The sequence below is a fragment of the Lissotriton vulgaris genome, chromosome 3_1 (genome assembly GCF_964263255.1).
Source record: "Lissotriton vulgaris chromosome 3_1, aLisVul1.2, whole genome shotgun sequence".
NCBI lineage: Eukaryota > Metazoa > Chordata > Amphibia > Caudata > Salamandridae > Lissotriton > Lissotriton vulgaris.
In genome coordinates, this window is record NC_141689.1 from 128,217,454 (window position 1) to 128,243,970 (window position 26,517).

At 47.1% G+C, this 26,517-nt stretch overlaps 1 protein-coding gene across 2 annotated transcripts in view; it reads right to left on the reverse strand.

The window, feature by feature from the left end:
* The window catches only part of LOC147726071 (epidermal differentiation-specific protein-like), a 637,522-nt gene extending 618,809 nt beyond the window's left edge, over positions 1-18,713 (reverse strand). The window contains exons 1-2 of one of the 2 annotated variants that reach the window (XR_015309262.1): positions 18,571-18,713; positions 16,429-17,296 (exon numbers count right to left, since the gene is read on the reverse strand). The gene's annotated coding sequence lies outside the window, so the exon portion shown is untranslated. Of the gene's footprint in view, positions 1-16,428; positions 17,297-18,570 lie in introns of those variants that run through there. The other variant, XM_086960184.1, reaches the window with a different exon arrangement.
* Between the last annotated feature and the right edge of the window lie 7,804 nt (positions 18,714-26,517).

The window sequence follows — 26,517 nt, forward strand, 5'->3', positions numbered from 1 at the left end:
TCCTTAGAGGAAAATGGGATACATTTAAAAAAGAAAAATTACACTTTTCAGTTTCATTTCCCCAGGACCATTGCCTGTTCTTAAAAATATTTTCTCACCTACTAACAAAGGGGAAGGGGTCTCCTGGGGACCACTTCCCGTTCGCAAGTGGTTTACCACCTACTTGAAGTAGGTGGTAAACTGTGAGTATTTTGCGGCTGCTAATTTGGTCGCAAAACATTTATGCATGGCATGGTGACTCGCTATTAGGAAGGGATGGCCCTTCCTAATAGCGGGAGTTGAAAATGCTATTTTGCGAGTCAGTGACTCGTAAAATAGCATTAGTACATGCAATTACCCTTTTTTTGCGGTTGCAAATGGAAGGATCACCTGTTTGCGGCAGCAAAAAATGGTCGTACATCTGGCCCCTTAGAGGTAATATAAATATGCCAATTAGGTATATGGAAATCGAGCCATGTTTAGGGGAGTGAGCACAAGTAGTTTAGTATTGGTTAGAAATTGTGAATTGCAGAGAGTCCTAAGGCCAACAGATGCAAAACTCCAGCACAATTAGAGGCAAACAGGCAAACGTTTTGGAGGAAGATTACCTTAAGGCTCACAGATCTAACATGTATCCCCCCAGCTGAAAGTAGGCAGAGGTACTCAACCACCTGGTAGTTCTCAACCTCTTGGGGGTGCTCATCACTAAGCTGAAAGAACCTGAAGACGCCATCAAAATAAGCGTGGTCTGACCTAGGTTTATGTCCCAGAGTAAAGTCCATTTCCCGTAGGGAGATGGATCACCTCAACAATTTTGGGCTCTCACCCCTCATTTGCATAAGCCACCTGGGGGGGCATGTGGTAGGTCTGAACCTTGAAGTGAGGAAGTGAGGCCCCAACAAATATTGGTCAGACCACAGCAAAGGCTTCTCTCTCAATAGCACTCCACCTCCGTTCCCTGGGAAGTAACCTCCTAGAGATGAAAGCTACAGGTGGGTGTAGGCCCTCATTAAGCTGTGAAAAGAATTGTGCCTATTATGTACTCTGAAGCATCTGTTTGTTGTATGAATTGCCTGGTAAAGTCAGGGTCCTTGAACAAAGTGGATGTGCACATGACCTGTTTTAGGGAGTCAAAAGCTTTCTGGCAAGCCTCTGTCCAGATCACCTTACTAGGCAGGTTCTTAGAAGTCAGCTCAGTTAAGGGGGCAACAACGAAAAGTCATATCCCTTAACAAACCTTGAAATAATATGTGACACACAGCAAGGCCATAACCTCAGTGAGTTTTTTTGGAGGTTCCCAGCTCAGGAAGGTCTCTATTTTGGTCTGGAGGGGCTGAACCTTACACCTACCTGCAAGGTCCCCCAAGTGCCCCAATCAATCAATCAATCAATCAATCAATCAATCATTTGTAAAGTGCACTACATATCCGCCAGGGTCTCAAGGCGCTGGGGGGGGGGGGGGGCTACTGATCGAACAGCCAAGTCTTGAGTATCCTCCTGAAGGTCAGCAGGTCTTTGGTCTGTCGTAGGCTCAGTGGGAGGGTGTTCCATGTCTTGGCAGCGAGGTGGGAGTAGGATCTTCAGATGCGCGGGATGGTGGCGAGTGAGAGGTCGGCGGAGCATAGCTGGCGGTTGGGGATGTAGAAGGAGAGCCGTCTGTTGAGGTAGTCTGGGCCAGTCTTGTGGAGTGCCTTGTGTGCGTGGGTGAGGAGCTTGAAGGATATCCTCTTGTTGACGGGGAGCCAGTGCAGGTTTCTCAGGTGGGGGTTGATGTGGCCGTGGCGTGGTACATCGAGGATCAGTCGTGCCGAGGGGTTTTGGATGCGTTGTAGTCATTTGATGAGCTTGGTCGGGGCTCCCACGTAGAGGGCGTTTCCGTAGTCGAGTCTGATGCTGACGAGGGCATGGGTGACTGTCTTTCTTGTATCTGTCGGGATCCATCTGTAGATCTCGTGGAGCATGCGGAGGGTGTTGAAGCAGGAGGAGGAGATGGCGTTGACTTGCTTGGTCATTGAGAGCATTGAGCTGAGGATGATTCCCAGGTTGCGTGCATGGTCGGTGGGTGTCAGGGCTGCCCCCTGTGCCGTCGGCCACCAGGAGTTGTCCCAGGCTGAAGGGTTGGAGCCGAGGATGAGGACCTCCGTCTTGCCCGAGTTCAGCTTCAGATGGCTGGTCTTCATCCAGTCGGTGTGAGAAGTTGGCCTGGTATATAATGCTCACTAGTTCTAGTGATCACTTTGTACCATGCCAAGCAACCCTTATGATGATGGTTGTAATTCAACCTTGTAGACCAGTTATCCTAGTGGTAACGTGGACAAAGCAGTCTTAGGCTAAACTCTGAAAGGCATGTGAAGCCAGCTGTTATACCATACACAACCCCCTTGAATACCAAATGAAAGGGACACCACACAGATATATATTGAAAATATATATTGATTTATTAACTATAAAATCCCCTGGACTCTTTATGAGCACAGAAGCACAAGCGTAAAATCACAAGACAGTTTAAAATACACAAAAGTTGCACAATATGGATGAGCCCTAGGGGCCACCTAAACCATATACTAAATAAGTGGTATAAGAGATACCAGGAGGAAAGTGAAGAGGCCTAGGGCCTTGGGAATCGCTGGAGCTATTCGAGACTGGAGTTAACTAAGTCGGGAAAGGCCCACGGGACTCGGGTGCAGTGTTCAAAGTGCACGCACTTCTCAATACAAAGTCTATGGTGCGTAAAAAGCACAAAGTTAGAAAGTTAGGAACCTTCCGAGTGACCTACGGAGCTGAAACTTAAAACACAGGCCCTTGGGATGTGTACCAGTGCAGGAGCACCGGCGGAGCTGAGTTACCTCACCCACAGGAAGCGGGTGCACAGGGTCGAAGATGTGTCGGGTTTCGTCACGCTGGTCGATGGTGCTTGGAGCAGGAGATGCTGCAGGCGGCTCGATGAGAAGAGTTCCGGTGGATCCAAGGGTGGATCTGTAGATGTGAAGACCTGAAAGCAGAGGGGACAGTGTTCAAAGTCACTAGCCAGTGACTGCCGTGGAACCAAAGTGGAACCAGGTGATGTCGGGTGCAAACAGGCGTTGTCGGGTAGCTTCTTTCTGCAGCCACGTGGATACCCGGGGTCGAGGACGTCCAGGAGTCGGTCACGAGCTGTCCCACGTAGGCCTCTCGCTGTTGGCGGTGTCGGCGACCTGATCGGAGCAAACAGGCCTTGGCAAATGCAAGCCACGCAGGAGTTGAAAGATGCTGTTCACTCGGACCAGCAAGGTCAGAGCGGGTGCTCCTTTTCACAGGAGCTTGGGTAGGTCTGGAGCAACCAGACCTGCTGTTTAAATCTTCGGGTTCGTCGCCAAGATGGCCGCTGGCTGCGTGGCTAGTGGCCGGGATGGCGCGTCGAGTGGCACAGTGCAAAAGGGCCCCACGCAGATCGTGGAGATGCTGGGGGGCTGATCTTCGGTGCAAGGGCTGCTCGGTGGTGGGGGTTCTCAGTCCCCAAAGCACAACGTCGAGGATGCCTCAGAAGCTGCGCAGTCAGCTTTACGAGTGTCTTCCAAGAGGTCCGGTCCCACGTCACTCGGTGCCTCCACGGGTCCCTTCTTTGCAGGGACTGTGGATCGGGCTCTGAGAGGTCTGGGAATCTGGTTCTTGTCGGGCTCTGGGCTCGGGCTCCGGCGGGAGGCGGCGGCAAAGCAGACGTCGAGTTGCTGGTTGGTACCTGTGTTCACAGGGTGGTCACTCCTTGGCCACAAGGGAGATTCTTCTTCAGTCTTCTGTGCAGCAGAATGTCGAAGTCCAGTCTTCTTCTTAGTTTAAGTTGATTTCGGGATGATCTGCTGTGCAATGGCACTGCTCCCCCTCTTATTCCAATCTGAGGGGTGGATCTCCTGCTAGGTCCCTCCCCTATGGGTGGGACCAGGAAGGGGGGTGGTTACACCCCCTCTCCTTTGTCCAGCTCCTCGCCAGGACTGGGGCTGGAAAGCCCCAGAACCGGTTTGGGCTGGCTTATGCACAGGGACACCTTGTGTGCCCCAGGCATGTCTCAATCTATTCAGCCCTGTCCTACCCAATACACAAAACCCTGTCTGGGGTGGTGCTCGCACCTCCCCAGGCAGGAAACCCTTTGTCCAGGCCCTCCTCGCTGGAAGGACTCCCAGCAGCAGGAGGTCAGACATGTGTCTGTGGTGGCAGCATCCATTTTGTGATGCTGAGGCTCTGTTTAACTTTAACCGGGGTTAAGGCTACACACATGTCGTGTCCCTCTAGAAGGGTGGAATGCTATCCCCGTCGCCAGAACTGGCGAGGGGATAGTATTCCAATTCGTATGACACCTTACTCGACATGTTTTGATAAAGCCAAACCAAAGATAGCATTTAACCGCGAGGGTTATAATGCACTTAAGAGTATATGGTATGGCAATATCCCGGAACAGCTTAGGGAGTGGTTCCCGACAGCTGCAGACAGGCTCAGCTCATGCTAGAGCACCATCTCACATATTTCCAAGCACTCTGCCTCCAGGATTGATGAGGCCTTCCATAGGAGTGGCTGATAGGAACATATGTGTCCAGTTTAGGGTTAGGCACAGACATACTGTACCTAAGTAAGAGGTGATTACACCAACTTACCCCAGCTGAGTGATCAGCCAGTTGTGTCAAATATGGAGGCCAGGCCAGGGGTGGCACAATACATGCTGCAGCCCCTGGCAGGCCTTGGCTACACCTATGCCCTGGGTACCTATGGTACACTGTTACAGGGGCCTATAAGGTGAACCAATTCCAATTGTGTTATGCACCTAAGGTACATGGAGTCCATTTTAAGGAGAGAGCAATCAGCCTGGGGCCCTGAATAGCAGGATCCCAGGCCAACTAAGTCAAAAACCAGCTAAACACCAGGCAAAAAGTTTGGGGGTAACCATAGTCAGATATCCACCTTCCTACATAACCCCCCCCCAAACGAAAGGAGATAAGGCTATCCTTGACCAGGTAAGCCTATATTGCCTAAGTGGCCATATAAGGAAGTACCAGCTCTGGCTTGGTAACCCCCTGTTTCATGGTCCACTAAGCAATCCCTCACCCTAAGGGTATCTGAGGGTCTCCACCATAGGGAATCTCTACCTGTGGTGTGTCTTTGCAAAGTCAAAGGCTGGTGTTGGGATGGAGTACTGAAGTGAGTTTCCTCTGTAGGGCTCAGCTTCCTCCAATCACTCTCCACCATGTGTGCCTTTCTTTCTTTGACTGAGTTGCACTGTGCTCTCAGGGTCAACCTCTGGCTACCTAAAGCTGGAGGCTGAGTCCCTCTGTTTGGCTTCCTGGAGGGACAGTTCAGGTTTGGGCCCTTAGGGTCCCAGGTTTGGCTGTGCCCAACAATATCCATCTGGGGGAGGTCCCTAACTACTTTTAAGGGGGATCCCTCAGGAGTTTTTAAAGTTTGCACCTCACTAGGGCTACTAGTTTCGGTGCCCCTAATCTGTTGATGGGGGTGCTTTATTTGACAGGGGGCCCTTTGGGTCTCACTGTCCTTCTTGTCCTCTGCAGCCCTGGGCTGAGTAAGGCAAGGTAGAGAGGGGCAGGTTACCTGCTCCAGACTGGGTCCCTCCTGAGAAGGGTCCACTGCCATCAGAGGCTCTGTCAGGCCAGGCCTAACAACCTCTGGGTCAGTTCCTTCATCAGGGGTAAGATCAGTTCCCTGAGGAGGCTGATCCTTTCCTAAAGTCTGGTGGGAGGGAGATTTCTCTTCCTCCTCAATGCTCTCTGTTTGGGTGGAGTGATCCATCATTTCAGGCTTCACTACCCAGGTATCAGTTTGAGTTTGGGCTGTGGCCATCACAGCCCCACCAACCTTTTCAGGAGGAGACTCAGTTTGGGTATGGGCTGTTACTAGTACAGCCCTGCTACTCTTTTCAGGAGGGAAGTTATCTAAAGATGGGGCTGAGGTTTGCTCAGCCCTCCCAACCTTTTCAGGAAGGACATCTTGAATTGGGGCTGTAGCCATTACAGCCCCACTAACCTTTCCATGGAGATTTACCATTCTAGAATGGGTTTGCTGTTCAACCTCAGCCCAGGCTGAGATTTCCAAATCATTTCCCAGTAGGCAATCTACAGGCAAGTTTGCTGACACTGCCACTCTCTTTGGGCCAGTGACACCTCCCCAGCTAAGATTGACTACTGCCATGGGATGATTGGATTCTATACCATCAATGTTTGTCACCTGATATTTGGCATCAGGTAAAAGTTGCCTTGAGGGGACTAGACATTCAGCCACCATGGTGACGCTAGCCCCTGTGTCTCTGAAGGCCTCAACTTTCAAGCCATTGATGAGGGGCTCCTGTCTATACTTGCTCAAAGTGTTTGGGCAAGCTGTGAAATTGGCAAACCCCATGCCAGTCTCATAGACAAGAGTATCTGAGTTAGGGGACCTGGATAGGCCAGAGTCCACCTGTCCTCCAAAAGTAAACCCACCCAAATTCTTGGGGGTGCTCCCACCACCTGGGGGACCACTGCTAACAGTGACAGGAGGTGTTGGAGCCTTACCTGGAGGTATATTCTCCTTATTGCCATTCTTGGGACAACAGCTATCTGTTTTGTAATGCCCCACCTGTTTACAGGTATGACAATAAGGCTTTTTCTGGGATGTAGAAGTGTCTTGGGACCCACCCCCATTCTTGGAGTTTTGGGGCCCTGGGGAAGTCTTTTCCTTACTTTTATCCCCACCCTTCTCTTGAGGCTTGGTAGTCTCTTTCTTTTGGTCACCACCCTGGTTCTTAGGCCTGATCCTGGTTCTGACCCATTTGTCTGCCCTCCTACCCAATTCTTGTGGGGAGGTCAGATCAGAGTCAACCAGGTGCTGATGTAGAAGCTGATTTTGACAATTACTTAAGATTTGCTCTCTCATAATTAAATTATACAATCCTGTATAGTCAGTAACCTTACTTCCCAGCAACCAGCCCTCCAGAGCCTTAGTGGCACACTCAACAAATTCAGACCAGTCCTGAGTCTGTGTCTTCTGGGTATCTCTGAACATTAACCTGTACTGTTCAGTGGTTAAGCCTAACCCATCAATCAGAGCACTCTTCAGGACCATGTAGTTTCTAGAATCCTCATCACTAACTGTGAGGAGTCTGTCTCTGCCTCTACCTTCAAAGGAGAGCCACAAGATTGCTGCCCACTGCTCCTGAGGGATCTGCTGTACTCTGCAGGCTCTCTCCATTGCAGTGATCCATTTATGGATATCATCCCCAGCTTTGTAGGGGGGCACAATCTTACTCAGGTTTCTTGTATCAAAGGACCTGTCTTTATCCTTGTGGATATTGCTGCCACCAGTGGGTTCTATTACCCCACTCTCTCTAGGCTGTCTTGCTCTAGCAAGTTTCTCCTTAGCCAGGGCAACCTCTAATTCTTGCCTCTGGATCCTAAGCTCAGCCTCTCTCATCTTGGCCTCATGTTCCCTTCTCTGAGGGCTAGTCATCTCCTTTCTGGAGTGACCATGAGAGCCTCTAGAGACATGGGAGGTATTGGATTCACCTGAGTGATGCCTCCTCCTCCTATGGCTCTGGTTAAGTCCACCTGAGGGTCTGAATGGGTTGTTACCTGATTCATTCCCAAGTTGACTTAAGTTAGCCTGGTTCAGTCTACTGACCAGCACCTGACTATCTCTGTCATCATCTGACTCACTGCTCTCCACCTCCTCCCCCTCTTCTTCTTCTTCCTCTACATCTACTTGAGGAGCTCCAGTGGTGGAGGCTTCCTCATCTTCTAGGATGATAGGGGCAGGGGTGTCTACAGTGTCATCCTCTGAAGGATGGCCTCCTTCAGCATTCCCTGTGGGGTTTGCTTTAGAGGTCTTTAGAGCTTCAGACTGATCCAAAAGCTCTCTTAGGTGGTCTGCAGTAGGGGAAGGCCCTGTCTTCAGACCCCTTAAGACACAAAGCTGTCTTAGTTCCTTAAAAGGAAAAATAGCAAACTGGGATGGTGCCCTTGGAGGGTCACTCTCAACAGGAGTAAGTCCACTGGACCCCTCTGTTCCAGACATTGCTCTAGTGTGGGTGGATGTGTTGCAATCTACCTACACTGGTGTTTACCTACTAAACCTATCTAGTAGTTGTAGCTAGGGTGTGCTACTCCCTTTGCTCTACAACAACTAAGTTCAGTAGAACTTAAGTATACTAGTCTTGTTTTATATGTACCTAGCAGGTACCTGTATGATCTTTCAAATGATAATCTCAAAGATTGTAATGGTAAAACAACAGCAAGCTCAGATCCCAATCCGCTGCTCACCAATGTGAGAAGTTGGCCTGGTATATAATGCTCACTAGTTCTAGTGATCACTTTGTACCATGCCAAGCAACCCTTATGATGATGGTTGTAATTCAACCTTGTAGACCAGTTATCCTAGTGGTAACGTGGACAAAGCAGTCTTAGGCTAAACTCTGAAAGGCATGTGAAGCCAGCTGTTATACCATACACAACCCCCTTGAATACCAAATGAAAGGGACACCACACAGATATATATTGAAAATATATATTGATTTATTAACTATAAAATCCCCTGGACTCTTTATGAGCACAGAAGCACAAGCGTAAAATCACAAGACAGTTTAAAATACACAAAAGTTGCACAATATGGATGAGCCCTAGGGGCCACCTAAACCATATACTAAATAAGTGGTATAAGAGATACCAGGAGGAAAGTGAAGAGGCCTAGGGCCTTGGGAATCGCTGGAGCTATTCGAGACTGGAGTTAACTAAGTCGGGAAAGGCCCACGGGACTCGGGTGCAGTGTTCAAAGTGCACGCACTTCTCAATACAAAGTCTATGGTGCGTAAAAAGCACAAAGTTAGAAAGTTAGGAACCTTCCGAGTGACCTACGGAGCTGAAACTTAAAACACAGGCCCTTGGGATGTGTACCAGTGCAGGAGCACCGGCGGAGCTGAGTTACCTCACCCACAGGAAGCGGGTGCACAGGGTCGAAGATGTGTCGGGTTTCGTCACGCTGGTCGATGGTGCTTGGAGCAGGAGATGCTGCAGGCGGCTCGATGAGAAGAGTTCCGGTGGATCCAAGGGTGGATCTGTAGATGTGAAGACCTGAAAGCAGAGGGGACAGTGTTCAAAGTCACTAGCCAGTGACTGCCGTGGAACCAAAGTGGAACCAGGTGATGTCGGGTGCAAACAGGCGTTGTCGGGTAGCTTCTTTCTGCAGCCACGTGGATACCCGGGGTCGAGGACGTCCAGGAGTCGGTCACGAGCTGTCCCACGTAGGCCTCTCGCTGTTGGCGGTGTCGGCGACCTGATCGGAGCAAACAGGCCTTGGCAAATGCAAGCCACGCAGGAGTTGAAAGATGCTGTTCACTCGGACCAGCAAGGTCAGAGCGGGTGCTCCTTTTCACAGGAGCTTGGGTAGGTCTGGAGCAACCAGACCTGCTGTTTAAATCTTCGGGTTCGTCGCCAAGATGGCCGCTGGCTGCGTGGCTAGTGGCCGGGATGGCGCGTCGAGTGGCACAGTGCAAAAGGGCCCCACGCAGATCGTGGAGATGCTGGGGGGCTGATCTTCGGTGCAAGGGCTGCTCGGTGGTGGGGGTTCTCAGTCCCCAAAGCACAACGTCGAGGATGCCTCAGAAGCTGCGCAGTCAGCTTTACGAGTGTCTTCCAAGAGGTCCGGTCCCACGTCACTCGGTGCCTCCACGGGTCCCTTCTTTGCAGGGACTGTGGATCGGGCTCTGAGAGGTCTGGGAATCTGGTTCTTGTCGGGCTCTGGGCTCGGGCTCCGGCGGGAGGCGGCGGCAAAGCAGACGTCGAGTTGCTGGTTGGTACCTGTGTTCACAGGGTGGTCACTCCTTGGCCACAAGGGAGATTCTTCTTCAGTCTTCTGTGCAGCAGAATGTCGAAGTCCAGTCTTCTTCTTAGTTTAAGTTGATTTCGGGATGATCTGCTGTGCAATGGCACTGCTCCCCCTCTTATTCCAATCTGAGGGGTGGATCTCCTGCTAGGTCCCTCCCCTATGGGTGGGACCAGGAAGGGGGGTGGTTACACCCCCTCTCCTTTGTCCAGCTCCTCGCCAGGACTGGGGCTGGAAAGCCCCAGAACCGGTTTGGGCTGGCTTATGCACAGGGACACCTTGTGTGCCCCAGGCATGTCTCAATCTATTCAGCCCTGTCCTACCCAATACACAAAACCCTGTCTGGGGTGGTGCTCGCACCTCCCCAGGCAGGAAACCCTTTGTCCAGGCCCTCCTCGCTGGAAGGACTCCCAGCAGCAGGAGGTCAGACATGTGTCTGTGGTGGCAGCATCCATTTTGTGATGCTGAGGCTCTGTTTAACTTTAACCGGGGTTAAGGCTACACACATGTCGTGTCCCTCTAGAAGGGTGGAATGCTATCCCCGTCGCCAGAACTGGCGAGGGGATAGTATTCCAATTCGTATGACACCTTACTCGACATGTTTTGATAAAGCCAAACCAAAGATAGCATTTAACCGCGAGGGTTATAATGCACTTAAGAGTATATGGTATGGCAATATCCCGGAACAGCTTAGGGAGTGGTTCCCGACAGCTGCAGACAGGCTCAGCTCATGCTAGAGCACCATCTCACATATTTCCAAGCACTCTGCCTCCAGGATTGATGAGGCCTTCCATAGGAGTGGCTGATAGGAACATATGTGTCCAGTTTAGGGTTAGGCACAGACATACTGTACCTAAGTAAGAGGTGATTACACCAACTTACCCCAGCTGAGTGATCAGCCAGTTGTGTCAAATATGGAGGCCAGGCCAGGGGTGGCACAATACATGCTGCAGCCCCTGGCAGGCCTTGGCTACACCTATGCCCTGGGTACCTATGGTACACTGTTACAGGGGCCTATAAGGTGAACCAATTCCAATTGTGTTATGCACCTAAGGTACATGGAGTCCATTTTAAGGAGAGAGCAATCAGCCTGGGGCCCTGAATAGCAGGATCCCAGGCCAACTAAGTCAAAAACCAGCTAAACACCAGGCAAAAAGTTTGGGGGTAACCATAGTCAGATATCCACCTTCCTACAGTCGGCGACGGCCGTCATTCCTTTGTGGAGGTTCGTATTGGCGGTGATGTGGTCCTTGGTGAGGGAGAAAATCAGCTGAGTGTCGTCGGCGTAGGAGATTATGTTGAGGTCATGCTGTCATGATACGTGTGCGAGCGGGGCCATGTAAATGTTGAACAGCGTCGGGCTGAGGGAGGATCCCTCGGGTTCACAGATCTCTGCCCTATCTGGCACTTACTGGCCTTGATAGTGAGGTCTGTATCAAGGCCATGGGTACACAAATGTGTAAGCCCAGAAGTGTGGGAAAACAGAGAGGTAAATTGCTCCAACAATTGGCGGCAGTCCCCCTGCTGTTCTGGGGTCAGGATAGGGGAGTTGTTGTCACCCTCCACTGACCTTTTTTCTGTTTTGATGATAAGAGGGCAGGGAGAGGTACAACATGGTGACATCAGACCTCTCAAAGTACAGCGAGAGACAATTGATAAGGAGGCTTTTATGGGGTGTCTGGTGTTCTTGAGGTCCACCTTGTAGGTAGCATCCCCCTTCCTCTCAACTATATCATAAGGGTCCCATCCAAGTCATGGGTGGGGACCCTTACAGTAATCTTTCGAAATTACCCCCACAAGCTGGGAGAAAACCCCAGGGAGTCAGGGAAATTTTGTATGCCAGTTCTAGAAATAGTCCCTCTACTTTGAGGGCTCTATCTACTTGTCCCACGTTTGTGATGGCAGATCTCCAATGCCACTATGGTATTGAAGACCTTCTGTCAAGATGCTTGCCCCTAACCCAGGTCCTGGCATCATCAAAGATTTGGGTATCATTAGAAGTGAACGGGATTGTGGACCATAGGGGTTAATGTTCTGTCTCTCAGTTTGCCTATCTGTATATGTGCTATCTCTATGATTACTGGGGGCAGTTCCTTTCTGGTTGAAGTCTTTGAGGCACTGGCGTTACTGGGTCAGTCAGTCCAATGTCAGCATAAGGCAAATTTGTGGAAATGAGTTCTTCTGCACCTGTGCGGCATTCCTGAAACTGTGGAGTATGGTGAATACAGAAGCAGCAGGGCCATTGAAAAGTGCTAATACTGTGGAGTCCAGGTCAAGAGGATGGACCCAGACAGTCTGTTCCACATTGCTCAGCGAACTCCAGAGTCCTCTTTAATCATCTCTACTGCTAGTTGATTGACTGATGACCATGATTGGAGGGAAGTGAAAAATCCAGTGGGAGAATGTGTACCAACATAATCAAGATTTGGACGTCTAGTACCATAAAAGTAAGGCCAAATGAAGAGAAATAGTCATTGGAAAACAATTATCCAACACAATAGAAGAAAGGTTGACTTAGTAAACCTATAAGACTAGCTCCTGAATTTGCTTTTAGCCCCTGCCCTTGGAGAGGGTCTGGTGAACAGTTTTGGTCTATCAATGCCAGTTAAGCACGGGCAGATTTATTAAGAATTCACGCAACGCAGTTCAGGAAAGCAAGTTGCTCTGCGACGTTGCATGAATGCGTGAGAGCTGGCGCACTTGAGCTTACCTAGCGCCAACGCAGGCACCCTTGCACCATGGTGGAAGGTTACCTACATCATGGAAAGGATTGTTTTTGTGCAGGAAAGGACACCTTTCTGAAGAGAAACAATCCTTAGAGACATTCTACCCTTTTTATGTGTGTTGCAGAATGCATCACAAATAGAAGAAATAAACATATTTCTACTCATTACATCTCTCTGTGGAAGGCATAGCATTTGACTCATTGCGAGGTTTACTAGCTTTTGTAAATCCGTGAATGTCAAGACCACGCCAAGACAAGCAAAGTGGCTTTGCAGGGCTTAATGTATACCGAAAATTATTTTAATTCACAAAAACAATGCAACATTGATACAAAATCCTAGTAAATCTGCCCCCGGAATTTCAGAAATACTTGTGGACGTGTATGAAGCGTATTTATTGACCAACTGGACTTTTTGAACCCCCTCTGTGCCTGCCCAAAAACAGACACACAAGCGTTTTTGAAGACGAATCTGGGGAGCTTGTGATACTGGTAAGATTTGCACTGTGTGAAGGCCCAACACAGAAGCTGCAAGCCCTCTCTGTACAGGAGTGTCCAGCTCAGTTTGAGCTCTTTACCATTTGACCATGTGAAGATACAGTGTGACACATGATAGAACCATGTGTGCCGGCGTGTCTATACAAAGAGCATTATTTTAATGTTATTTCACTAGAGTGTTCCACCTCATTGGGCAGTAGTGGTGGGGAGAGCGGCAGTTAATGGTGGTAATGCCAGCATGGGCACCGCCATCAGGTTGGCACCTATGTGTGCCCCCATGCCAACTGCAAAGTTGCGCGCTCTGTTTTAGCATGAGTGAAATTGGCTGCAGCTCTTAACCAGAGCCGCAGCATTCTGCTGCCAAGATTGTGCCGCAGGCAACCCGCCTGCCCCTTGGTGATATCAGGGTATGGCAGTCGGGATGCCGCCTGGTTGTCAGCGTTTTCCTTAATGCCGAACGCCAGCAACTAAATCAGGCCCTAAGTGCCACTTCTTGCAGCTCCAACTGGCAACAATGATTTGGAGTAGCCCCCTCTGTTGAAACTTGTATGCGAATGGGTGTCAGTAAGATGTGAATTTTAAAATTAGAGGTGGTTGTAACTCGTATATTTCTCTCTGGCAAATGTGTAAGATGCACTCCTGTATCCAAAATAGGCCAAAGGGTACATTTTGTACAAACAAAATAGTACTAAATCCTACAGTACACTAACATCAGAAGTCAGCAGCCAGTCCCTCTCAGTTAGTTTATTGGTGCTGTGGTAGAATTTGTGATCCAAATTACTCTCAGTCACTCAAGGTGGCATAATCGATTGATTTTCAGAATTTTCGCCTCACCAGACTAATGCGTAATTACTGAAATTACTACGATTGCTCCTTTGTAAAAGAAATTTTGCCCGGGTCTAGTTAAAATGTACAGTGAGATCAGTGAAAGTAATGCCTGTGTATAAATAATGACATTGTGAGCTGTTGTTATTTCAAGTTGTGTAGTACTTCAAGTTCCTCGATGACACAATGGGCATATTTACAAGCCCCTAGCACCACTGGAAAGACACTTTTTTTACGCTCTGGTAGTGCTCTTTGCTAGCTCATATTTACAAGGCCTCGTTAAGCCACTTAGCTTGGAGTAACACAGCCTTGTAAATATGGCCCCCTGCAAAGCAGTTTTCTTCAGCAAAGGGACGTGCATAAGTGTTGCTGTGGGTTTTCCCAGTAACACCCATGTCTCCAACACACTGCTCTAGATTTATAAGGATATGTAAATTTGAGGCAGCGCCAAAGACAAACTCATTTTAGAAGAAGGCATTTGAGTGGCGCAACTAGGAGAAATAATTATTTTGTTCTAGTTGTTTGTTTTTTGTACTTCTGCGGCATTCTGCAACACATATAGAAGGAGGAAAAAGCCAGTAATGATTGTTTTTGTGAAGATAGGTGTCCCTTCCTTCACAAAAACAATCATCCCTGCATTGCAGGCACTCTTTCGCCATGGTGCAAGGGTGCCCGCATTGGTGCTAGGCAGCTTTTTTATTGTCGGCGCAGGGGTAAGCACAGGGATATGCCATATACTTGTTAATACAGCGCATCCCTGTGTTTTGAAAACGACACAGATCAGGGCAGTGAAAGTGCTTGGGGCAGCACACTGAGCTATTTTCATGTACATATACCCAATGGGCCTCATTTATGAGGCTATGCGTCACTTTTACGCCGCTGGTGCGTCACTTTTTGTGAGCCACCAGCAGCGTAAAAACTGTGCCTTGTTGCAACATATTTACAAAGTGACGCATCTTGGTAGATGCGTCACTTTGTAAACTCCTGCGCCACATTATACCTGCGCCAGGTATAATGTATGCAAGGGGGCGTTCTGATGCAAGAAAAGGTCATAGAAGTGATGCAGTCAATTTCTTACGCCTGCCTAACAGCAGGTGTAAGACTGACGCAGGCCCTTTCACATGGGGCTTGCCCCATGTGAAAGGACACATTGCTGGAGTTGCGTCACTTTTGTGACACACCCCAGCAATGCGTCACTTTTGCGCCATACAGATACGCCGGAAATACTGACGTATCTGTAACTCCTTGCTCAATAATACGTCATACTGTAAATATGACGCATCATTGGTGTCGCAAGGAGGGCGCAATGAAAAGTGACGCATCGCTGTTTTCACGCAGCGATGCGTCACTTTTCATAAATGAGGCCCAATGTCTTTAGGGCTCGTGTCCCGGGCTCTGTACACCTGCACTGGATGTGATGAGTCCATCAGGCGAGTGTAGCCTGGAAGTGGTAGAATGTGGGCCTTAGTTCTACTTAAAAAGGGAGAGCTTGGTGTGTGTGTATAAAGATTTCTGTGAGTTGGCTGTGTGCCTTGATCAGGAGCTATGTGCACTGAGTACATTCGATGGCTTTGTCCTTAAGAATTGTGAAGAGCTTGTGTGGGTTTGACAGTCAAGGTAATAAATGTATGCACCTCATATGTACTAGTTCTTTGTGTGTTGATGTTCTGGGGATGTAATGCAACCACATTCAGTGAGCCTGCTGTTGAGATTGGACAAAATATGTAAGGGAAGGAGTAGGAGAGAGGAAAAAGGGGGCAGTGCAGCCATGTCGTCCGCCAGTAAAAAAAAGTGAGTGCATTTGTGTTAGGTTTGGATTAGACGGGTATGTGTGTGTGGGTGTGTGTGCGTGTGTGTGTGTGTGTGGTTGTGTGTGCGTCTGCGTGTGTGTCTATTCTACCTCAATCCCTCATTCGCCCACACACCGTCCACATCAGTGGAGAAGTGTGGCTCAATGGTTAGAGCGGCAGACCTTGATGCAGAGTGCTGGCCAGGGACCAGGGTTCGATTCCCGCCTCGGCGGGATCGGGCTTAAATTCCTCTGACTGGATATTCTCGCCTCAGTGCTGAATCTAAGCACGGGCCCCACGCTGCAACTCTGGGCAATAGCTTGCTTAGTCTCCACAACGGCCCCCGATACACAAGGGATGCCTGGTTTCACCATGGGATGCCCAGGAGTGGACACCTCACAAGGAAAAGCCAGGAGGGGTTCCCTTGTGGTAGGAGTACAAGCGCTGGGATACTTACGGGTGACTGTTCGCGCTATACAAATACAACACATTTACATTTACCTCTCTCATACAACACAGAAGTGATTACAACCTACATTGGAGTGGTGGTGGTCGTTGTATTCTTTCGGGGAACTCCCTAATGGCCGTGCTAAGAATGCACCTTCCCTTGGAGGACGCAGCTGTAGCTAAGTTTTTGTATCCGCCTTCCCCATTTCACCCCAGTCAGGTAAGCTGTGGCCCCAGGCGGAGACAGCACAGTTTCAGTGTGCAGCAAAACACACGTCTTTCTGCAGTGGGCTGCAGTTCAGGAGTCAGTACAGACCAAACAGACACCATCAGAGGTAGATATTTGTGAGCGCTGCTTTATTTCATGCAGAGGATTGAAACAGGTGAAGCAGAGGCGAGCACACCTTGTGTACCTGTTCAGGTAAATAGATGAAGAGAGAGAGACTGGGGGAAAAAGCTTTATTAGTGGAATCAGTGGAGAAGATATGCTGATTAATGTCTCTCTGTGAACGTGTGAAGTCAAGTGAATGACAGACACATGGAGCCGGCCAATCAGGGCACGCCCTCGAAACTCTTTTCTCAATTACCTTTCATCCCACTTAGTAAGTCTCTGTAAGGCTTCAGGGAGCCGATGCCGCAATAGTCGGGCTGGTGGTCTCCGGCCAGGGCCACGATGCAGGCGCCCTCGTAGTCTTCTTTCTCGTAGATCCGCCAGGCTCCCTTCTTAACTTGGTGAGAAGAGAGCATGTCATTCATTTCAAAAGGCTTCAGGCTTGGGGTCGCCGATGTTAGGGTGACACTTTTGCCCCAATAATTGACTTGCTCGTAGACGGTGATTACTGGATCTCTCAGCCCCCCCTTCACCACCCGCACTGAGGAGATCTCTTTGGAAAATTCTCCCAGGGAGTCGTGATCCCCCTCCCGGAAGAGCTCGAAGGCCCCCTGGAAGTCCTTCTCTTTAAAGACGACGCAGGGGTTTCCACTCACTCTCATTGACTTGACCCGCTTCAGGAATCCAATTGACGACAAATCTGAGAGGTCTTGTGCGACAGCCGCAGAAGATGCGCCCTGGCAGCCCTCCTGAGCGAAGAAGTGGATAGAAGTCATGGTGGTCCTTTCTGTAAGCGCTTAACGTCAGCTGACTCTGGCGCTAGGCGCTGTGAGGGTCTCTCGGGTGAAGCACACGCTGGACTCGCAGGCAGTTCTGTAATAGTGATAAAAGTGCATCTGATTAATATGAAATGACAGTCTACGTGTGATTGACACAGGCTTGCTTCCTCATGAAGGATCATGTTAATCTACACATCGAAATCTGACGCAGCGGCATCGCTGAAATATTGATGAGGGAAATTGATTTCAGAGATTGATTTTAAATCTGCTTTGCTCATTTGCTGGAAAAGGTGTGCGCATTACGAATATCAAGGCAATATTACAACCAAAGCAGGTGGAGGGTTTTTGCCTGGTCAAAGCCCTCCGCAGGTCTTCAAAAAACCCTTCACCGCAGGCTTGGTGAAACACATTTTTTGAATAGGATTTTTTCAGTAAGCTATTTTCCTTTTTTTAGTATTTTCTGTTTAGCACTAAATTTACAACGAGGGCCATAGATTAATTGAAAAACCGTCCCACGGGGTATAACAACAATATAGGCCCTTATTACCTGATTGTTGAAATAGGGTGGAGTATTTGCCACAAGTGTTTTTAAATAATTACAGTAATAGACGTTGGGAAATGCAGTTGATAAAAAGGGTCAAAGTATGTGCAAGAAGAGACTGAGGCAGCTACAATCACACGTATCACTATCATCTAGTGGATTATCCAAGTACAAAGAGAGTGGTGCACGGATCTGGAAGACCAGTCACTTAATCTTCCACACAGGGGCACAACTACATAAATGAATTGCAAGACAAGAATTCAGCATCCATCAGTCATCATAAGAGATATAAGAACAATTTAAAAGACACAGTGTACAGACTCCATCAATGTTTTTTCAAAACAAAAAGGTTTTTTTTAACATTCTTTTTTACAATCTTCTTCTTTGAATCCGGGTTCCTGCCACATTACGTCATATGTGAACTCTGATACAGACAGGCACACACTGGGTCAAACTTAATACAATGGTGACATTACAATCGATTGCATCTTGGCATTTCACATGCCAAGACGAAGTGCTGCAATTCAGGGCCATCCACACACACAGTTTCGCTGTCCCCTACCAGCCCCACTTAATTCCTTGTCTCCTTTTCTATTAATTTAATCGACCACAAAGAAACTAGAAAGAATGCATTGACTAGTTTGCCTGAGCACCCTAGATTAATCCCAGTAACTAACAATAATCACTGACAATTGATTAACCACTAGCCTTTGGTTCGGGGACAGCGTGGTGCTCGGTGTAAAGTGCATCAGCGCCTCATCAGGGGGACTAAGCGCTATATAAATGCGATTATTATATAATACAGGGCCCTGGCAGTCGTTGCTCACCGTCGGATGAAGCAGCAGCTTGGCTCTCAGGCTGGGGTCCTGGCTGTCTCTGGGCACTCTCGGGTGAAGCAGGAGGCGGTCTCTCAGGCTGAGAGCACACTGGCAGTCTTGGTCACTCTGGGAGAACCAGCGGGTGTCTCTCTCTGTCCACACCTGGGTGCTTTTATACCCTCTCAGCCCTCTCTGAAAGGCAGAGAGTGGGAGGAAGAGGAGTGGCCCCATTCCACCCACAGATCATGTGTCATTCCTGGGAAACGGAGAAATCTTCCTTAGATAAGGATTGCGCAAAGCTTTATGCAAAAGAAATGTTCACAGCAATGGCTTTCTCGTGTACTTTGCAACACGGATAAGTTGATAAAAAGGACTCCTTCAGGGGTTTTAAGAAAATGAAGTGGATAAGTGTTTAAATGTCGGCATTTCCAGGGTGGGTATACCGAGTCGGGAAGGAAAGCTAAGCCTGAACCCTCTGCTCACACTGATTAACATCAGTTTAGGGGTTAGATTTGTCAGGTATGCTTCCAAAGAAATCAAATTATAAAAGCACAATTGGTTGTGGTGGAATTATCCCAAACTCAGCTGAGATTATATTGACTTTAAAAGTATTCATGAAACAAAGAGACCCCTTCCTCCTGATTTCCGCCCATAAGTTGGTTTTAATGGACAATAGTTCCTCCGGAGGGGGGACCTGTAGAGTGAATGGATATTTGGAGGAGTCAGCATCAGTCTGCACCTCTGGATCAAAAAGGCCATATGACGTCATCTTACTGCTCTGGTATCTTCATCATTTTTATTTTTTATCCGTTCAAAGAATGTATTACACTCCCTTCGATGAAGCAATAACAATAACAGAGAATAGGGTTCACTTTGACCCTGAAAACGGTGACCTTGGGGAGGAAGACACTATTTAATTCCGCTGTCAACATGCATTTTCTATTTGCAAATGTCATGTAAAAGTCTTACAAATTATCCCACTTTCCTGGGGAGCATGTGCTGACCTTACAGAGGGAGAAATAGTCTTGAAAACATATTAATATTATTGAAGCTTTTATAGCGCAACATCCCCCCACTTGGAGTTTTCCTGTGCATGAAGAAAGTTGGAGTGCAGCCAGAGTATGCATCTAAAACAACATTTATTTATGGCACTTGCGTCACTTTTGCGCCACCAGTGCGTTATTTTTCGTGACGCACCAGCGGCGTAAACAATGTGCCATGTTGCGCCATATTTACAGAGTGACGCATTTAGGTAGATGCGTCTCTTTGTAAACCCCTGCACCACATTATACCTGCCCCAGGTATAATGTATGCAGGGGGGGCTCCAAAGCAAGAAAGGGTCGTAGAAGTAATGAAGTGAAGTCTATAAGATTTCACTGCCCCACTTTTAGGACACAAATGCGTACATATCTTATGCCTGCCTCATGGCAGGCTTAAGACTGACGGAGGCACATTTAACATGGGATTTGCCCATGTCTAATGAACCATTGCTGGAGTTGCAAGAGTTTTGAGACAATGCGTCATTTTTGCGATTACAGATACATCATGTAGTGTACTTCCTATTTTCCCTATAGGCCCTGCGCATTGGAATAACATAAACAGCAGTGTAGACGTAGAAGTGCGGTCTTCCAGGTCTCTACTGACTATGCTAAACTTAATTGGGTTTGTACCAACTAGCTCAGAGGTCACTGGAAACTTTCTTGAGTGAATAGGAAGTGATGAGCTTCCCTGGCTCAGCCAAGAAGGGATTCAGTTTTCCAACAACCGCATAAACATGACAACTTTGCTCCTTAGAATAAGAGTCAATCTCTAGAGTCGTGTGAAACAATAGACAGCTATTTCACTCAGTCAGTTGTGCAGATTACTTTCACCAGGATGCAGAGAATAGAGAGACGGGCGTTTTCAATAAAAGGTATTATTTATTGAACAGTCTTTCTTGTCATGCAGGAGAAATGAATTGCCACAATTGCAAGACTTGTTATTATAAAAAGTGCGTACAGTAAAAGGAGGATTGCGAAATAATACTGTAAAAGCATTGATATGGTTTCTTAGCCATACAATGGTTAAAATGAATAAAATATATACATTCATATATACATTTAGCTAACCTACTCAACTGGTGCTTCTAACTGCGCCTACCCCAGTGTACCTGACCTAAGCCTAATACGTGGCAGGGAGAAGTAAGTAGCAGTTTCAGTTAAGTTGGTTTTGCCAAGAGTTTGCTGCAAGAATTCTCTCTAAGGGTTTAGTCAACACTGTACCTCTGAAATAGAATGTTGAAGGTCTTGTATCTCCTCTCAGGACTCGATATCCCAGTCACCCGCAAGGGTAGGCTGGAAACGCCGGGGCTGGATTTTCTCGGCACGAGAAAAGACAGCGTCTTTCTCAGCGCGTCAAGGAGGAGGAGGGGCAGCATCCGTGGGCTTCTCGCATCTGCTGGGCTCTGCAAGGGACAGCTGTTCTGCTCCTGTATTCTCTATCACCACCATCGCTGTGTTTGCTTGAGGCAACGTTGATAATATTTATACCTGAAAGGTGCCTTGTTTGACGTAAGTTTTTGGACATAAGACGTCAATAAAGATGTCACTAAGAACCGGTCGTTCTTACAGTGCTCATTAGAGTTCTATTACTAATCAAAACATAGCGAGCAGGGTTTTCCCAGGTTACTGGGGGTTTTATCTGTTGAAAGAACTTGGTGTGTAATCTAGGAATCTTAGATAGTGGCTTCTGCTGTGTCATATACTGTAATGAGCTGCAGAGGCGAGTTTCTGAAATATGGCTCTGATCGTTTATGCCATTATAGGGGTATGGATGGATTATAGCTGTATAGGGGCATAAGGTCACAATATTGATCGGGGTCCTAGATAGAACACGACAATCAGAAATACTAATGTATCTGTAACTCCTTGCGACATGATGTGTCGTACTGTCAGTATGACGCATCACTGGTGTCACAAGGAGAGCACAATGCGTCACTTTTCATAAATGAGGCCCCAGGTCTTTCGCTGTTTCCAAAAAACGGAAAGTAAAGTACACCTTCTCAAAGCAAGCTGCCATTCATTCCAGAGCTTTGGGCCCAAATAGGCTCCTCATATGGGTCTGTTTCACTTTCAGAACTATGCACAGTGGAAGATCACTAGATCATTGGGCACAAGCCGGTTGATGGAGTCTCACCAGACTATGACGATATCAAGGGCCCTCTCCTGATCTGGCTCTGTGCACAAAGCACAGAACCTTGAATTGTATCCTCTTCTCGACCAGTGCAGCTCCCTCAACGGAGAGGAGGCTCATTCAGTTTTGGGGAGCATGTAAGGCAGCCCGGCTGCCGAGCTTTGGACCACTTGCATCCTTCTCATAGAAGCTTCGTGAATTCATAAATAAAGGACATTGCAATTATCTAATCTAGACAGGATGAGGGCCTGAACAGTTGTCCTTTGTGCTGGAATTGGAAGAAGCCAGGGGATTTTTTTCTGCCATTTAAACACGGCAAAATGTTGGGGCCAATTTCACAACCTGTGACTTTATCAACAACGTGCTGTCCAAACGGAAGCCACGATTCTTCAGCTTTTGGGGCGCGAGAGCACACAGGTTTCTAGGTCAATGCTGAGGGCCACATAAGAACTGATTTTTCCCCAACAACATAACTTCATTTTTTTACCAATACATTTTAATGAGTTGTTTATCCATATGGCTATGTGGTTATGGCAGGAGTTTAGGGCCTCAGAATTAAAATCCTGAGTGAACGGAAAAGAAAAAATAGTGTGTGAGTCATCCGCATGGGAAAGCAAAGTCAGACCAAAACATTCAACCAAATCCACTAGAGGGTGGACATAGATATTAAATGAAGCTAGGCTTAGGGCTAAGCTATGGGGAACCCCGTAGCTGAGGGCCAAACAGGTTGAGGTGTCATTCACCGAGGAAACCTGGAAGATTCGATCACTCAAAAAAGATACCATCCCTGAGAGGGTGTACCTTGTAAGCCCAGATTGGACTGTCTTTCAGACAGCTTTGCATGTTACACAGTATTGAAAGCAACGCTGAGATCTATGAGAAACATACAATAAAAATGCAAAGAATAGCATGAAATAACATTATGTCATTCAAAATCACCTTGAATAACAAAACATGAACCATAATAACTTAACACTTGTCTGTGTTGATAATTATGGTGATCTATGTGCTTGCATCTGGTTCATGGGCCAGAGAATCTTTTACTAGGCTTCCTGTGCTGATCATGTTGTCTGTCCTCTTTGCTTGGGAGGGTTTTGCTGCTACTGGAAAGGCTGATCTTCAGCTAGTGCTCTGGGCCACGATGCAGTATTGGCTGCCACCTAACACAAGCTGACACAAAACAACATGTTTTGGCTGTGTTGAACATTTAAAACCTATGGGACATTCAGGATTTGATGTTTGCCTAACATACGTTTAGCTGCAAGGTGGCACTGAACGTATAAGAATGCTATTTTGCTGAATACATGGACAATTTTCCGTTTTTGGCTTGTCATCCATCCTTTAAAGCTTTTTACAAAAAGTGCCATCAGCATTTATTCATGGAATAAAGCAACACATATTTATGTTTGGTGCATGCAAAAAGATGAAAAATGTACATTACCTGCTTTTCTTCCTTGTCTGGTATCTCAGCGGTTGGCAAAAGTGAGAGAGAGGCAGCTGTGATCACATCATAGCCTAGCAAGCCATTGAATGGCAAAACATAACACGCAGTCACCTAACCTAACATATAGTGGCATGAATCACCATATATGTATGTATGTATGTCGTATTTGTATATAAGGCAGCGGAGCGCTGTGTCACAGACAAAGCCAAAGAAATAGTACATTTGTAATTTTAGATAAAGCTGGGCTTCATCGTGATATTGTGTGATGTATCAACCTTGTATTTCATGCTCTGTTACCTCTAGGTCTTCTGTATATAGCACCTAAAAGCAGTTAGTAAATGCAGCTCTGATTTTTTCACCCTCCTCCACTATGAGCCCGGTCTCCCCTTCTTTAATCTTCCCTATCAAATTTCTGTCCAACCTTGCTTTCCAAGCCAAAAGCTTCCTGCAACATTCTCCTTGTGTAATGTCCCGGGATCTGCTTACCTGCTACTGTTGAATTACTTTCTCCTTCAATTTAGTTCCAAACATCAAGCATAAACCTTCCAGCTTATCTGCCTACTCTTCCCTTACTCCTTCCAAGCCTTTGTTATCTTTTAAGAGCTTCTCAATGTTTTCTATCTCCTCCGTTATTTCATGTAGGTATTTTATCTATTTCCTAGCCCAGTTTACTATTATATTTTTAACAATACCGCTTAACCATGCCTTATAGATATCCCATACTAAGTGCACGTGGGCTGACCCCTGGTTCAAAGAGAAAATATCCTCGGTATTGCAATGCACCTTCTCTATTTTCTCGGGCTGTGACGTATTCCTTCTGTTCGCTGTCCACCTACCGATTGTACGTATATCTTTTCTCTCAATTTTTAATAACAATGCTGCATGAGCCGAAAGAAGTATAGGCAAATTATCCATCCCGACTACCAACTTCACTTCTTTCTTGTCCATGAACAGGTAGTCCATTCTTGAAAAATGCCTATTCTTCTTACTATGAATGGAATAACCTCTATGTTTGCCCTCCATGCTATGGAAAACGATGCAAAGATTAAAGTTCTCCATCATATCCAATATGTATGCCCTCATCTTTGGGGAGGTAATTTAAGTTCTAGTTGACAGCTTATCGATATCGTTATTCAATAGGACATGAAAATCTCCACCAAGAAAAATGGGAGAATGAAAATCAACCAAGTTAGAGACGAGCTTTGTCAGAGTGTTACATCATCTATATTAGGGCCGCAATAGCTTGCTAAAGTATATGTCACAGGGGGTATTTTAATCTCTGCAATTATCCAACGCCCGCTTTCATCTGCTCTGTTCCTAATTAGCTCGATCTCAGAGTTTGGCTTTAATGTTATTGCTATCCCTTTAGTCCGATGAGCTTGGTCAGTTGATATCCACTTTGCTATCCATCTTTGTCTAGAGAAGAATTCCTTGCATACTTGTCTCAGAAGATGAGTCTCCTGAAGCATAATTATTTGGGCATTTTGGTCTTTTAAATATTGCACTATCATTCTCTACCTTCTTTAAATTTCCAACCCATTCACGTTCCAAAAAAGAATAAGCAGAGTTTCCTTATTCATACTTCTTCAATTTCCACTTTTGGTATCCCAATAAGCCTTGTCTTTGGTGATTTATAACAGGCACTCCATCACTGACTTGAGGACAAAATTCCTTTTTTAAATGTTTTCCCTCTGCTCCCCACCACTTGTGCACTCTCCCTTGGAAACCCTCCCAGGAATATGTTTTTTTATAGGCATCCCTGCTGCCTACTGAGCTAATGCCGGAGGGGAACCAAATGACCTATTTCATCATCGCCTCCTTCTGCTGCCTGCCTTGTATCTGTTACTTATATCCCCTAATTTCACTTCCTGAATAAATGTATCCACCTCTACCGGTTTGGAGAAATTGTGCATTTTATTTTGCCACATCACTTTAGAAATGCAGGTGTAGGAAGGTGGAATCTGACTGTATGGTTACCCCCACTTTTTTCCAGGTGTTTTGCTGGTTTTCGACTTAGTTGTCTCGGACCCTGCTATTCAGGCCCCAGTCTATCTGCTTTCCATATAAAATTGATACCATGTACTTTAAGTACATACCAGATTGGTTACTGGATCACCCTTGTGAGCCCCTGTATAGTGTACCCTAGGTACCCAGGGCATAGGTGCACCCTAGACCTACCAGGGGCTGCAGCATGTATTATGCCACCCCTGGTTTGCCTTCCAAACTGACACCACATCTGTTCACACAGACTGGGTAAGGTGGTGTAATCACCCCTTACTTAGATATAGTATACCTATATCTATATATACATATAGACACATATACACCTATAAGTCACTCCTATGGTAGGGTTTAACAATCCTGGAGGCAGAGTGCTTGGTTTTATATGATGAGGGTGCCCTAGCATGAGCTGAGCCCCTCTGAAGCTTTCAGAACCATGTCCTTATAGCTATTCTATGACATAGCTATACCATATACTCTTAAATGCATTATAATCCTCGCGGTTAATGCTAACTTTGGTTTGGCTTTATCAAAACATGTTGTGTAAGGTGTCAAACACTTTGGAATACTACCCCCCACCACACTGCAGTCAACTAGATCCTTTGTGGATGAGCTCGAATCCCGCTCCTGGTTGTCGTCGATGCCCCTTGATCCTCGTGGCTGAAGAGACAAACTTCACATCTTCACCTGAAATCACCGACATCTGGTAGCATCTTCCTATCACCGCCCTGGTCACTGGCAAGTGACCCAGACTTCGTCCCTTCTGGTTTCAGGTTCTTCAGATCCTAGATCCACCCTTGGATCCCCCCGGACACTTTTGCTCTGGTCGCCTGCAGCACTTCTTTGCAGCTCTCCATTGAAAACGACGATGAAACCCGACACGAAAAGACACCCATGCACCCACCTTCCCTGGGTGAGATAACACGAGTACTCCAGTGCTCCCATGGGTCTTGACTCTCAAAGTGTCTTAGTTTAAAAGGGTTCCATCGTAGTCCATCCGGAAGTGTCCTTAAATTGTATATTTGTAACTTCTACATTTCCCATAGAAAGTCAATGGTAACCAGCGCCTGTGTTTAGGCACTGCACGCGTTTCCTGTGGGCCTCCTACTTCCTAACCTTTGGTTGTTTTTAGTAGCCTAAGCGATTCCACAGGCCCCATGCCTGCTTTCTAATTCTCTTGTGGTTCTTATACCACTATTTTAGTATATGGTTTGTGAGGTCCCTAGGGCATAACGTATACTGTGCAACTTATTGTATATTAACTCAGTGACTTGAATTGTATTGTACGTGTTTTTTGCAATTTCTTCCTGCAGGATGAGTTTTGTGTCCTGGATAAATCT